The sequence below is a fragment of the Oncorhynchus nerka genome, linkage group LG3, assembly GCF_034236695.1.
Source record: "Oncorhynchus nerka isolate Pitt River linkage group LG3, Oner_Uvic_2.0, whole genome shotgun sequence".
NCBI lineage: Eukaryota > Metazoa > Chordata > Actinopteri > Salmoniformes > Salmonidae > Oncorhynchus > Oncorhynchus nerka.
The window spans coordinates 69,057,417-69,071,290 of NC_088398.1; the positions used below are offsets into that span (position 1 = coordinate 69,057,417).

The 13,874-nt window shown below is 48.0% G+C and overlaps 1 protein-coding gene across 4 annotated transcripts in view; it reads left to right on the forward strand.

The window, feature by feature from the left end:
• Positions 1-13,874, forward strand: part of LOC115115958 (sentrin-specific protease 7-like) — a 40,955-nt gene that overhangs the window by 10,625 nt on the left and 16,456 nt on the right. The window lies entirely within an intron of this gene.

The following is a 13,874-nucleotide window of genomic DNA, read 5'->3' on the forward strand; positions in this document are numbered from 1 at the left end:
GTATCATGTTATCTCCTCTCTCATACTGACTCTAGTCTGTCCTGAGGAACCACTGAGCTCCCTCACTGGGAGTCTGGACTGTATCATGTTATCTCCTCTCTCATACTGACTATAGTCTGTCCTGAGAACAGTCTGGACTGTCCTGATACTGACTCTAGAAACCACTGGGAGTCTGGACTGTATCATGTTATCTCCTCTCTCATACTGACTCTAGTCTGTCCTGAGGAACCACTGGGAGTCTGGACTGTATCATGTTATCTCCTCTCTCATACTGACTCTAGTCTGTCCTGAGGAACCACTGGGAGTCTGACTGTATCATGTTATCTCCTCTCTCATACTGAGGAACCACTGGGAGTAGTCTGTCCTGAGGAACCACTGGGAGTCTGGACTGTATCATGTTATCTCCTCTCTCATACTGACTCTAGTCTGTCCTGAGGAACCACTGGGAGTCTGGACTGTATCATGTTATCTCCTCTCTCATACTGACTACTGACTCCACTGGGAGTCTGGACTGTATCATGTCCTCTCTCATACTGACTCTAGTCTGTCCTGAGGAACCACTGGGAGTCTGGACTGTATCATGTTATCTCCTCTCTCCCTTACTGACTCTAGTCTGTCCTGAGGAACCACTGGGAGTCTGGACTGTATCATGTTATCTCCTCTCTCATACCTCTCTCATACTGACTCTAGTCTGTCCTGAGGAACCACTGGGAGTCTGGACTGTATCATGTTATCTCCCCTCTCATACTGACTCTAGTCTGTCCTGAGGAACCACTGGGAGTCTGGACTGTATCATGTTATCTCCTCTCTCATACTGACTCTAGTCTGTCCTGAGGAGGGGAACCACTGACTCTAGGTCCCTGAGGAGTCTGGACTGTATCATGTTATCTCCTGTCCTCTCACTACTGACTCTAGTCTGTCCTGAGGAACCACTGGGAGTCTGGACTGTATCATGTTATCTCCTCTCTCATACTGACTCTAGTCTGTCCTGAGGAACCACTGGGAGTCTGGACTGTATCATGTTATCTCCTCTCTCATACTGACTCTAGTCTGTCCTGAGGAACCACTGGGAGTCTGGACTGTATCATGTTATCTCCTCTCTCATACTGACTCTAGTCTGTCCTGAGGAACCACTGGGAGTCTGGACTGTATCATGTTATCTCCTCTCTCATCAGTCTGTCCTGACTGGGACTGGACTGTATCAGTCTGTCCTGAGGAACCACTGGGAGTCTGGACTGTATCATGTTATCTCCTCTCTCATACTGACTCTAGTCTGTCCTGAAGAACCACTGGGAGTCTGGACTGTATCATGTCATCTCCTCTCTCACTACTGACTCTGGAGTCTGTCCTGAGAGAACCACTGGGAGTCTGGACTGTATCATGTTATCTCCTCTCTCATACTGACTCTAGTCTGTCCTGAGGAACCACTGGGAGTCTGGACTGTATCATGTTATCTCCTCTCTCATACTGACTCTAGTCTGTCCTGAGGAACCACTGGGAGTCTGGACTGTATCATGTTATCTCCTCTCTCATACTGACTCTAGTCTGTCCTGAGGAACCACTGGGAGTCTGGACTGTATCATGTTATCTCCTCTCTCATACTGACTCTAGTCTGTCCTGAGGAACCACTGGGAGTCTGTTACTGTATCATGTTATCTCCTCCTCTCATACTGACTCTAGTCTGTCCTGAGGAACCACTGGGAGTCTGGACTGTATCATGTTATCTCCTCTCTCATACTGACTCTAGTCTGTCCTGAGGAACCACTGGGAGTCTGGACTGTATCATGTTATCTCCTCTCTCATACTGACTCTAGTCTGTCCTGAGGAACCACTGGGAGTCTGGACTGTATCATGTTATCTCCTCTCTCATACTGACTCTAGTCTGTCCTGAGGAACCACTGGGAGTCTGGACTGTATCATGTTATCTCCTCTCTCATACTGACTCTAGTCTGTCCTGAGGAACCACTGGGAGTCTGGACTGTATCATGTTATCTCCTCTCTCATACTGACTCTAGTCTGTCCTGAGGAACCACTGGGAGTCTGGACTGTATCATGTTATCTCCTCTCTCTATACTGACTCTAGTCTGTCCTGAGGAACCACTGGGAGTCTGGACTGTATCATGTTATCTCCTCTCTCATACTGACTCTAGTCTGTCCTGAGGAACCACTGGGAGTCTGGACTGTATCATGTTATCTCCTCTCTCATACTGACTCTAGTCTGTCCTGAGGAACCACTGGGAGTCTGGACTGTATCATGTTATCTCCTCTCTCATACTGACTCTAGTCTGTCCTGAGGAACCACTGGGAGTCTGGACTGTATCATGTTATCTCCTCATACTCTCATACCACTGACTCTAGTCTGTCCTGAGGAACCACTGGGAGTCTGGACTGTATCATGTTATCTCCCCTCTCATACTGACTCTAGTCTGTCCTGAGGAACCACTGGGAGTCTGGACTGTATCATGTTATCTCCTCTCTCATACTGACTCTAGTCTGTCCTGAGGAACCACTGGGAGTCTGGACTGTATCATGTTATCTCCTCTCATACTGACTCTAGTCTGTCCTGAGGAACCACTGGGAGTCTGGACTGTATCATGTTATCTCCTCTCTCATACTGACTCTAGTCTGTCCTGAGGAACCACTGGGAGTCTGGACTGTATCATGTTATCTCCCCTCTCATACTGACTCTAGTCTGTCCTGAGGAACCACTGGGAGTCTGGACTGTATCATGTTATCTCCTCTCTCACACTGACTCTAGTCTGTCCTGAAGAACCACTGGGAGTCTGGACTGTATCATGTCATCTCCTCTCTCATACTGACTCTAGTCTGTCCTGAGGAACCACTGGGAGTCTGGACTGTATCATGTTATCTCCTCTCATACTGACTCTAGTCTGTCCTGAGGAACCACTGGGAGTCTGGACTGTATCATGTTATCTCCTCTCTCATACTGACTCTAGTCTGTCCTGAGGAACCACTGGGAGTCTGGACTGTATCATGTTATCTCCTCTCTCATACTGACTCTAGTCTGTCCTGAGGAACCACTGGGAGTCTGGACTGTATCATGTTATCTCCTCTCTCATACTGACTCTAGTCTGTCCTGAGGAACCACTGTCTGGAGTCCTGGGAACTGTCTGGACTGTATCATGTTATCTCCTCTCTCTCATACTGATCTGGACTGTATATCTCCTCTCTCATACTGACTCTAGTCTGTCCTGAGGAACCACTGGGAGTCTGGACTGTATCATGTTATCTCCTCTCTCATACTGACTCTAGTCTGTCCTGAGGAACCACTGGGAGTCTGGACTGTATCATGTTATCTCCTCTCTCATCTGTCTGACCACTGACTCTAGTCTGTCCTGAGGAAACCACTGGGAGTCTGGACTGTATCATGTTATCTCCTCTCTCATACTGACTCTAGTCTGTCCTGAGGAACCACTGGGAGTCTGGACTGTATCATGTTATCTCCTCTCTCATACTGACTCTAGTCTGTCCTGAGGAACCACTGGGAGTCTGGACTGTATCATGTTATCTCCTCTCTCATACTGACTCTAGTCTGTCCTGAGGAACCACTGGGAGTCTGGACTGTATCATGTTATCTCCTCTCTCATACTGACTCTAGTCTGTCCTGAGGAACCACTGGGAGTCTGGACTGTATCATGTTATCTCCTCTCTCATACTGACTCTAGTCTGTCCTGAGGAACCACTGGGAGTCTGGACTGTATCATGTTATCTCCTCTCTCATACTGACTCTAGTCTGTCCTGAGGAACCACTGGGAGTCTGGACTGTATCATGTTATCTCCTCTCTCATACTGACTCTAGTCTGTCCTGAGGAACCACTGGGAGTCTGGACTGTATCATGTTATCTCCTCTCTCATACTGACTCTAGTCTGTCCTCACTGGGAGTCTGGACTCATGTTATCTCCTCTCTCAGTTATCTCTAGTCTGTCCTGAGGAACCACTGGGAGTCTGGACTGTATCATGTTATCTCCTCTCTCATGTGACTCTATCTGTCCTGAGGAACCACTGGGAGTCTGGACTGTATCATGTTATCTCCTCTCTCATACTGACTCTAGTCTGTCCTGAGGAACCACTGACTCTACTGTCTGTCTCTGACTCTAGTCTGAGGAACCACTGGGAGTCTGGACTGTATCATGTTATCTCCTCTCTCATACTGACTCTAGTCTGTCCTGAGGAACCACTGGGAGTCTGGACTGTATCATGTTATCTCCTCTCTCATACTGACTCTAGTCTGTCCTGAGGAACCACTGGGAGTCTGGACTGTATCATGTTATCTCCTCTCTCTAGTCTGTCCTGAGGAACCACTGAGTCTGGACTGATACTGACTCTAGTCTGTCCTGAGGAACCACTGGGAGTCTGGACTGTATCATCCTCTCTCATACTGTTATCTCCACTGGGAGTCTGGACTGTATCATGTTATCTCCTCTCTCATACTGACTAGTCTGTCCTGAGGAACCACTGGGAGTCTGGACTGTATCATGTTATCTCCTCTCTCTCATACTGACTCTAGTCTGTCCTGAGGAACCACTGGGAGTCTGGACTGTATCATGTTATCTCCTCTCTCATACTGACTCTAGTCTGTCCTGAGGAACCACTGGGAGTCTGGACTGTATCATGTTATCTCCTCTCTCATACTGACTCTAGTCTGTCCTGAGGAACCACTGGGAGTCTGGACTGTATCATGTTATCTCCTCTCTCATACTGACTCTAGTCTGTCCTGAGGAACCACTGGGAGTCTGGACTGTATCATGTTATCTCCTCTCTCATACTGACTCTAGTCTGTCCTGAGGAACCACTGGGAGTCTGGACTGTATCATGTTATCTCCTCTCTCATACTGACTCTAGTCTGTCCTGAGGAACCACTGGGAGTCTGGACTGTATCATGTTATCTCCTCTCTCATACTGACTCTAGTCTGTCCTGAGGAACCACTGGGAGTCTGGACTGTATCATGTTATCTCCTCTCTCTACACTCTAGTCTGACTCTAGTCTGTCCTGAGGAACCACTGGGAGTCTGGACTGTATCATGTTATCTCCTCTCTCATACTGACTCTAGTCTGTCCTGAGGAACCACTGGGAGTCTGGACTGTATCATGTTATCTCCTCTCTCATACTGACTCTAGTCTGTCCTGAGGAACCACTGGGAGTCTGGACTGTATCATGTTATCTCCTCTCATCTGACTCTAGTCTGTCTCCACTACTGACTCTAGTCTGGGGAGTCTGGACTGTATCATGTTATCTCCTCTCTCATACTGACTCTAGTCTGTCCTGAGGAACCACTGGGAGTCTGGACTGTATCATGTTATCTCCTCTCATCATGTTACTGACTCTAGTCTGTCCTGAGGAACCACTGGGAGTCTGGACTGTATCATGTTATCTCCTCTCATACTGACTCTAGTCTGTCCTGAGGAACCACTGGACTCTAGTCTGTCCTGAGGAACCACTGGGAGTCTGGACTGTATCATGTTATCTCCTCTCTCATACTGACTCTAGTCTGTCCTGAGGAACCACTGGGAGTCTGGACTGTATCATGTTATCTCCTCTCTCTCATACTGACTCTAGTCTGTCCTGAGGAACCACTGGGAGTCTGGACTGTATCATGTTATCTCCTCTCTCATACTGACTCTAGTCTGTCCTGAGGAACCACTGGGAGTCTGGACTGTATCATGTTATCTCCCTCTCATACTGACTCTAGTCTGTCCTGAGGAACCACTGGGAGTCTGGACTGTATCATGTTATCTCCTCTCTCATACTGACTCTAGTCTGTCCTGAGGAACCACTGGGAGTCTGGACTCTTATCTCCTCTCTCATACTGACTCTAGTCTGTCCTGAGGAACCACTGGGAGTCTGGACTGTATCATGTTATCTCCTCTCTCATACTGACTCTGTCCTGAGGAACCACTGGGAGTCTGGACTGTATCATGTTATCTCTCTCTCATACTGACTCTAGTCTGTCCTGAGGAACCACTGGGAGTCTGGACTGTATCATGTTATCTCCTCTCTCATACTGACTCTAGTCTGTCCTGAGGAACCACTGGGAGTCTGGACTGTATCATGTTATCTCCTCTCTCATACTGACTCTAGTCTGTCCTGAGGAACCACTGGGAGTCTGGACTGTATCATGTTATCTCCTCTCTCATACTGACTCTAGTCTGTCCTGAGGAACCACTGGGAGTCTGGACTGTATCATGTTATCTCCTCTCTCATACTGACTCTAGTCTGTCCTGAGGAACCACTGGGAGTCTGGACTGTATCATGTTATCTCCTCTCTCATACTGACTCTAGTCTGTCCTGAGGAACCACTGGGAGTCTGGACTGTATCATGTTATCTCATACTGGGACTCTAGTCTGTCCTGAGGAACCACTGGGAGTCTGGACTGTATCATGTTATCTCCTCTCTCATACTGACTCTAGTCTGTCCTGAGGAACCACTGGGAGTCTGGACTGTATCATGTTATCTCCTCTCATACTGACTCTAGTCTGTCCTGAGGAACCACTGGGAGTCTGGACTGTATCATGTTATCTCCTCTCTCATACTGACTCTAGTCTGGACTGTATCATGTTATCTCCTCTCTCATACTGTCTGTCCTGAGGAACCACTGGGAGTCTGGACTGTATCATGTTATCTCCTCTCTCATACTGACTCTAGTCTGTCCTGAGGAACCACTGGGAGTCTGGACTGTCATGTTATCTCCTCTCTCATACTGACTCTAGTCTGTCCTGAGGAACCACTGGGAGTCTGGACTGTATCATGTTATCTCCTCTCTCAGACTCTAGTCTGACTGTATCATCACTGGGAGTCTGGACTGTATCATGTTATCTCCTCTCTCATACTGACTCTAGTCTGTCCTGAGGAACCACTGGGAGTCTGGACTGTATCATGTTATCTCCTCTCTCATACTGACTCTAGTCTGTCCTGAGGAACCACTGGGAGTCTGGACTGTATCATGTTATCTCCTCTCTCATACTGACTCTAGTCTGTCCTGAGGAACCACTGGGAGTCTGGACTGTATCATGTTATCTCCTCTCTCATACTGACTCTAGTCTGTCCTGAGGAACCACTGGGAGTCTGGACTGTATCATGTTATCTCCTCTCTCATACTGACTCTACTGTATGTTATCTCTCTCTCATACTGACTCTAGTCTGTCCTGAGGAACCACTGGGAGTCTGGACTGTATCATGTTATCTCCTCTCTCATACTGACTCTAGTCTGTCCTGAGGAACCACTGGGAGTCTGGACTGTATCATGTTATCTCCTCTCTCATACTGACTCTAGTCTGGACTGTATCATGTTATCTCCTCTCTCATACTGACTCTAGTCTGTCCTGAGGAACCACTGGGAGTCTGGACTGTATCATGTTATCTCCTCTCATACTGACTCTAGTCTGTCCTGAGGAACCACTGGGAGTCTGGACTGTATCATGTTATCTCCTCTCTCATACTGACTCTAGTCTGTCCTGAGGAACCACTGGGAGTCTGGACTGGACTGTATCATGACTTATCTCCTGGAGGAACCACTGGGAGTCTCATACTGACTCTAGTCTGTCCTGAGGAACCACTGGGAGTCTGGACTGTATCATGTTATCTCCTCTCTCATACTGACTCTAGTCTGTCCTGAGGAACCACTGGGAGTCTGGACTGTATCATGTTATCTCCTCTCTCATACTGACTCTAGTCTGTCCTGAGGAACCACTGGGAGTCTGGACTGTATCATGTTATCTCCTCTCTCATACTGACTCTAGTCTGTCCTGAGGAACCACTGGGAGTCTGGACTGTATCATGTTATCTCCTCTCTCATACTGACTCTCATGGGACTGACTCTAGTCTGTCCTGAGGAAACCACTGGGAGTCTGGACTGTATCATGTTATCTCCTCTCTCATACTGACTCTAGTCTGTCCTGAGGAACCACTGGGAGTCTGGACTGTATCATGTTATCTCCTCTCTCATACTGACTCTAGTCTGTCCTGAGGAACCACTGGGAGTCTGGACTGTATCATGTTATCTCCTCTCTCATACTGACTCTAGTCTGTCCTGAGGAACCACTGGGAGTCTGGACTGTATCATGTTATCTCCTCTCTCATACTGACTCTAGTCTGTCCTGAGGAACCACTGGGAGTCTGGACTGTATCATGTTATCTCCCTCTCATACTGACTCTAGTCTGTCCTGAGGAACCACTGGGAGTCTGGACTGTATCATGTTATCTCCTCTCTCATACTGACTCTAGTCTGTCCTGAGGAACCACTGGGAGTCTGGACTGTATCATGTTATCTCCTCTCTCTCCTCATACTGACTCTAGTCTGTCCTGAGGAACCACTGGGAGTCTGGACTGTATCATGTTATCTCCTCTCTCATACTGACTCTAGTCTGTCCTGAGGAACCACTGGGAGTCTGGACTGTATCTGTTATCTCCCTCTCTCATACTGACTCTAGTCTGTCCTGAGGAACCACTGGGAGTCTGGACTGTATCATGTTATCTCCTCTCTCATACTGACTCTAGTCTGTCCTGAGGAACCACTGGGAGTCTGGACTGTATCATGTTATCTCCTCTCTCATACTGACTCTAGTCTGTCCTGAGGAACCACTGGGAGTCTGGACTGTATCATGTTATCTCCTCTCTCATACTGACTCTAGTCTGTCCTGAGGAACCACTGGGAGTCTGGACTGTATCATGTTATCTCCTCTCTCATACTGACTCTAGTCTGTCCTGAGGAACCACTGGGAGTCTGGACTGTATCATGTTATCTCCTCTCTCATACTGACTCTAGTCTGTCCTGAGGAACCACTGGGAGTCTGGACTGTATCATGTTATCTCCTCTCATACTGACTCTAGTCTGTCCTGAGGAACCACTGGGAGTCTGGACTGTATCATGTTATCTCCTCTCTCATACTGACTCTAGTCTGTCCTGAGGAACCACTGGGAGTCTGGACTGTATCATGTTATCTCCTCTCATACTGACTCTAGTCTGTCCTGAGGAACCACTGGGAGTCTGGACTGTATCATGTTATCTCCTCTCTCATACTGACTCTAGTCTGTCCTGAGGAACCACTGGGAGTCTGGACTGTATCATGTTATCTCCTCTCTCATACTGACTCTAGTCTGTCCTGAGGAACCACTGGGAGTCTGGACTGTATCATGTTATCTCCTCTCATACACTACTGACTCTGGAGTCTGTCCTGACTCTAGTCTGTCCTGAGAACCACTGGGAGTCTGGACTGTATCATGTTATCTCCTCTCTCATACTGACTCTAGTCTGTCCTGAGGAACCACTGGGAGTCTGGACTGTATCATGTTATCTCCTCTCTCATACTGACTCTAGTCTGTCCTGAGGAACCACTGGGAGTCTGGACTGTATCATGTTATCTCCTCTCTCATACTGACTCTAGTCTGTCCTGAGGAACCACTGGGAGTCTGGTACTGTATCATGTTATCTCCTGAGGAACTCTCATACTGACTCTAGTCTGTCCTGAGGAACCACTGGGAGTCTGGACTGTATCATGTTATCTCCTCTCTCATACTGACTCTAGTCTGTCCTGAGGAACCACTGGGAGTCTGGACTGTATCATGTTATCTCCTCTCATACTGACTCTAGTCTGTCCTGAGGAACCACTGTGGGAGTCTGGTCCTGACTGTCTGGATCATGTTATCTCCTCTCTCATACTGACTCTAGTCTGTCCTGAGGAACCACTGGGAGTCTGGACTGTATCATGTTATCTCCTCTCTCATACTGACTCTAGTCTGTCCTGAGGAACCACTGGGAGTCTGGACTGTATCATGTTATCTCCCTCTCTCATACTGACTCTAGTCTGTCCTGAGGAACCACTGGGAGTCTGGACTGTATCATGTTATCTCCTCTCTCATACTGACTCTAGTCTGAGGAACCACTGGGAGTCTGGACTGTATCATGTTATCTCCTCTCATACTGACTCTAGTCTGTCCTGAGGAACCACTGGGAGTCTGGACTGTATCATGTTATCTCCTCTCTCATACTGACTCTAGTCTGTCCTGAGGAACCACTGGGAGTCTGGACTGTATCATGTTATCTCCTCTCTCATACTGACTCTAGTCTGTCCTGAGGAACCACTGGGAGTCTGGACTGTATCATGTTATCTCCTCTCTCATACTGACTCTAGTCTGTCCTGAGGAACCACTGGGAGTCTGGACTGTATCATGTTATCTCCTCTCTCAGTACTGACTCTAGTCTGTCCTGAGGAACCACTGGGAGTCTGGACTGTATCATGTTATCTCCTCTCTCATACTGACTCTAGTCTGTCCTGAGGAACCACTGGGAGTCTGGACTGTATCATGTTATCTCCTCTCTCATACTGACTCTAGTCTGTCCTGAGGAACCACTGGGAGTCTGGACTGTATCATGTTATCTCCTCTCTCATACTGACTCTAGTCTGTCCTGAGGAACCACTGGGAGTCTGGACTGTATCATGTTATCTCCTCTCTCATACTGACTCTAGTCTGTCCTGAGGAACCACTGGGAGTCTGGGAGTCTGGTCTGTCCTGAGGAACTGTCTGGACTGTCATGTTATCTCCTCTCTCATACTGACTCTAGTCTGTCCTGAGGAACCACTGGGAGTCTGGACTGTATCATGTTATCTCCTCTCTCATACTGACTCTAGTCTGTCCTGAGGAACCACTGGGAGTCTGGACTGTATCATGTTATCTCCTCTCTCATACTGACTCTAGTCTGTCCTGAGGAACCACTGGGAGTCTGGACTGTATCATGTTATCTCCTCTCTCATACTGACTCTAGTCTGTCCTGAGGAACCACTGGGAGTCTGGACTGTATCATGTTATCATGTTATCTCTCTCATACTGACTCTAGTCTGTCCTGAGGAACCACTGGGAGTCTGGACTGTATCATGTTATCTCCTCTCTCATACTGACTCTAGTCTGTCCTGAGGAACCACTGGGAGTCTGGACTGTATCATGTTATCTCCTCTCTCATACTGACTCTAGTCTGTCCTGAGGAACCACTGGGAGTCTGGACTGTATCATGTTATCTCCTCTCATACTGACTGTCCTGAGGAACCACTGGGAGTCTGGAGTATCATGTTATCTCTGTCCTGAGTCCTGAGAACCACTGGGAGTCTGGACTGTATCATGTTATCTCCTCTCTCATACTGACTCTAGTCTGTCCTGAGGAACCACTGGGAGTCTGGACTGTATCATGTTATCTCCTCTCTCATACTGACTCTAGTCTGTCCTGAGGAACCACTGGGAGTCTGGACTGTATCATGTTATCTCCTCTCTCATACTGACTCTAGTCTGTCCTGAGGAACCACTGGGAGTCTGGACTGTATCATGTTATCTCCTCTCATACTGACTCTAGTCTGTCCTGAGGAACCACTGGGAGTCTGGACTGTATCATGTTATCTCCTCTCATACTGACTCTAGTCTGTCCTGAGGAACCACTGGGAGTCTGGACTGTATCATGTTATCTCCTCTCTCATACTGACTCTAGTCTGTCCTGAGGAACCACTGGGAGTCTGGACTGTATCATGTTATCTCCTCTCTCATACTGACTCTAGTCTGTCCTGAGGAACCACTGGGAGTCTGGACTGTATCATGTTATCTCCTCTCTCATACTGACTCTAGTCTGTCCTGAGGAACCACTGGGAGTCTGGACTGTATCATGTTATCTCCTCTCTCATACTGACTGTCCTAGTCTGTCCTGAGGAACCACTGGGAGTCTGGACTGTATCATGTTATCTCCTCTCATACTGACTCTAGTCTGTCCTGAGGAACCACTGGGAGTCTGGACTGTATCATGTTATCTCCTCTCTCATACTGACTCTAGTCTGTCCTGAGGAACCACTGGGAGTCTGGACTGTATCATGTTATCTCCTCTCTCACTGACTCTAGTCTGTCCTGAGGAACCACTGGGAGTCTGGACTGTATCATGTTATCTCCTCTCTCATACTGACTCTGGACTCTAGTCTGTCCTGATCATCTGGACTGTTATCTCCTCTCTCATACTGACTCTAGTCTGTCCTGAGGAACCACTGGGAGTCTGGACTGTATCATGTTATCTCCTCTCTCATACTGACTCTAGTCTGTCCTGAGGAACCACTGGGAGTCTGGACTGTATCATGTTATCTCCTCTCATACTGACTCTAGTCTGTCCTGAGGAACCACTGGGAGTCTGGACTGTATCATGTTATCTCCTCTCTCATACTGACTCTAGTCTGTCCTGAGGAACCACTGGGAGTCTGGACTGTATCATGTTATCTCCTCTCTCATACTGACTCTAGTCTGTCCTGAGGAACCACTGGGAGTCTGGACTCCATGTTATCTCCTCTCTCATACTGACTCTAGTCTGTCCTGAGGAACCACTGGGAGTCTGGACTGTATCATGTTATCTCCTCTCATACTGACTGTCTAGTCTGTCCTGAGGAACCACTGGGAGTCTGGACTGTATCATGTTATCTCCTCTCTCATACTGACTCTAGTCTGTCCTGAGGAACCACTGGGAGTCTGGACTGTATCATGTTATCTCCTCTCTCATACTGACTCTAGTCTGTCCTGAGGAACCACTGGGAGTCTGGACTGTATCATGTTATCTCCTCTCATACTGACTCTAGTCTGTCCTGAGGAACCACTGGGAGTCTGGACTGTATCATGTTATCTCCTCTCTCATACTGACTCTAGTCTGTCCTGAGGAACCACTGGGAGTCTGGACTGTATCATGTTATCTCCTCTCTCATACTGACTCTAGTCTGTCCTGAGGAACCACTGGGAGTCTGGACTGTATCATGTTATCTCCTCTCTCATACTGACTCTAGTCTGTCCTGAGGAACCACTGGGAGTCTGGACTGTATCATGTTATCTCCTCTCATACTGACTCTAGTCTGTCCTGAGGAACCACTGGGAGTCTGGACTGTACTGTATCATGACTTAGTCTGTCCTGAGGAACCACTGGGAGTCTGGACTGTATCATATCTGACTCTAGTCTGTCCTGAGGAACCACTGGGAGTCTGGACTGTATCATGTTATCTCCTCTCTCATACTGACTCTAGTCTGTCCTGAGGAACCACTGGGAGTCTGGACTGTATCATGTTATCTCCTCTCTCATACTGACTCTAGTCTGTCCTGAGGAACCACTGGGAGTCTGGACTGTATCATGTTATCTCCTCTCTCATACTGACTCTAGTCTGTCCTGAGGAACCACTGGGAGTCTGGACTGTCCTGAGGAACCACTGGGATCATGTTATCTCCTCTCTCATACTGACTCTAGTCTGTCCTGAGGAACCACTGGGAGTCTGGACTGTATCATGTTATCTCCTCTCTCATACTGACTCTAGTCTGTCCTGAGGAACCACTGGGAGTCTGGACTGTATCATGTTATCTCCTCTCTCATACTGACTCTAGTCTGTCCTGAGGAACTGGGAGTCTGGAGGAACCACTGGGAGTCTGTATCTCCTCTCTCATACTGTCTAGTCTGTCCTGAGGAACCACTGGGAGTCTGGACTGTATCATGTTATCTCCTCTCTCATACTGACTCTAGTCTGTCCTGAGGAACCACTGGGAGTCTGGACTGTATCATGTTATCTCCTCTCTCAGGAACCACTGACTCTAGTCTGTCCTGAGGAACCACTGGGAGTCTGGACTGTATCATGTTATCTCCTCTCTGGACATACTGACTCTAGTCTGTCCTGAGGAACCACTGGGAGTCTGGACTGTATCATGTTATCTCCCCTCTCATACTGACTCTAGTCTGTCCTGAGGAACCACTGGGAGTCTGGACTGTATCTGACTCTAGTCTGTCCTGAAGAACCACTGGGAGTCTGGACTGTATCATGTCATCTCCTCTCTCATACTGACTCTAGTCTGTCCTGAGGAAC